General features: G+C 42.9%; 1 protein-coding gene across 1 annotated transcript in view; it reads right to left on the reverse strand.

The window, feature by feature from the left end:
* The window catches only part of SGCB (sarcoglycan beta), a 14,658-nt gene that overhangs the window by 3,843 nt on the left and 8,812 nt on the right, over window positions 1-2,003 (reverse strand). The gene's annotated exons all lie outside the window — the stretch shown is intronic.

Genomic DNA, 2,003 nt, shown 5'->3' on the forward strand with positions numbered 1-2,003 from the left:
CTTCTCCAGGGAGTCCTTCCTTCTCATTAGGTGGCCAAAGTATTTGAGTTTCATCTTCAGGATCTGGCCTTCTAAAGAGCAGTCAGGGTTGATCTCCTCTAGGACTGACCAGTTTGATCGCCTTGCTGTCCAAGGGACTTGCAGGAGTCTCCTCCAGGACCACAATTCAAACGCATCAATTCTTCGGTGCTCAGCCTTCCTTATGGTCCAGCTTTCACAGTCATACACTGCAACTGGGAAAACCATAGCCTTGACTATACGCACTTTTGTTGGCAGGGTGATGTCTCTGCTTTTTAGTATGCTGTCTAGATTTGCCATAGCTCTCCTCCCTAGGAGCGTCTTTTAATTTCCTGGCTGCAGTCCCTGTCTGCGATGATCTTGGAGCCCAGGAAAATAAAATCTGTCACTACCTCTATTTCTTCCCCATCTATTTGCCAGGAAGTGAGAGGACCGGATGCCATGATCTTAGTTTTCTTAATGCTGAGTTTCAAGCCAACTTTTGCACTCTCCTCCTTCACCCGCATCAAGAGGCTCTTTAGTTCCTCTTCACTTTCTGCCATGAGAGTTGTATCATCTGCATATCTGAGGTTGTTGCTATTTCTCCCGGCAATCTTAATTCCAACTGGTGATTCATCTAGCCTCGCCTTTCTCATGATGTGCTCTGCATATAAGTTAAATAGGCAGGGCAACAGTATACAGCCAAACTCCTTTCTCAATTTTGAACCAATCAGTGGTTCCATGTCCAGTTCTCACTGTTGCTTCTTGACCTTCATATAGGTTTCTCAAGAGACAAATAAGATGGTCTGGTACTCCCATCTCCTTAAGAACTTGCCACAATTTGTTGTGATCCACACAATCAAAGGCTTTAGCATAGTCAATGAAGCAGAAGTAGATGTTTTTCTGGAACTCCCTAACTTTCTCCATGATCCAGCATATGTTGGGAATTTGATCTCTAGTTCCTCTCCCTCTTCAAAATCCTGCCTGTACTTCTGGTAGTTCTTGGTCCACATACTGCTGGAGCCAAGCTTGTAGGATTTTGAGCATAACTTTGCTAGCATGTGAAATGAGTGCAATGGTGCGGTAGTTTGAACATTCTTTGGCATTGCCCTTCTTTGGGATGGGAATGTAACCTGACCTTTTCCAATCCTGTGGCCACTGTCAAATTTTCCAAGTTTGCTGGCATATTGAGTGTAGCACTTTTACTGCATCGTCTTTTAAGATTTTGAATAGCTCAGCTGGAATACTGTCCACTATACTCCACTAGCTTATTGTTGCTCAGACTTCCTAAGGCCCATTTGACTTCACATTCCAGGATGTCTGGCTCGAGATCAGTGACCACCCCATCGTGGTTATCAGGGACGTTAAGCTCTTTCTTGTATAGTTCCTTTGTGTAATCTTGCCACCTCTTCTTAATCTCTTCTGCCTCTGTTAGGTCCCTGCCATTTTGGTCCTTTATCATGCCCATCTTTGCATGAAACATTCCCTTCATATCTCCAATTTTCTTGAAGAGATCTCTGGTCTTCCCTATTCTATTGTTTTCTTCTATTTTTTGCACTGTTCATTTAAGAAGGCATTCTTATCTCTTCTAGCTATTCACTGGAATTCTGCATTCAATTGGGTGTATCTTTCTCTTTCTCCCTTGCCTTTCGCTTCCCTTCTTTCCTCAGCTATTTGTAAAGCTTCCTCAGATAGTCATTTTGCTTTCTTGCATTTCTTTTTCTTTGGGATGGTTTTAGTTGCTACCTCTTGTACAATGTTGCGAACCTCTGTCCATAGTTCTTCAGGCACTCTCTCTATCAGATCTAATTCCTTAAATCTATTTGTCACCTCTACTGTATATTCATCAGGGATATGATTTAGGTCATACCTGAGCAGCCTAGTGCTTTTCCCTACTTTCTTCAATTTAAGCCTAAATTTTGCAACCAGAAGCTCATGATCTAAGCCACACTCAGCTCCTGGTCTAGTTTTTACTGACTGTATAGAGCTTCTCCATCTTTGGCTGC

This window comes from Varanus komodoensis, unplaced genomic scaffold (genome assembly GCF_004798865.1).
Source record: "Varanus komodoensis strain SLA01 unplaced genomic scaffold, ASM479886v1 scaffold9, whole genome shotgun sequence".
Lineage (NCBI taxonomy): Eukaryota > Metazoa > Chordata > Lepidosauria > Squamata > Varanidae > Varanus > Varanus komodoensis.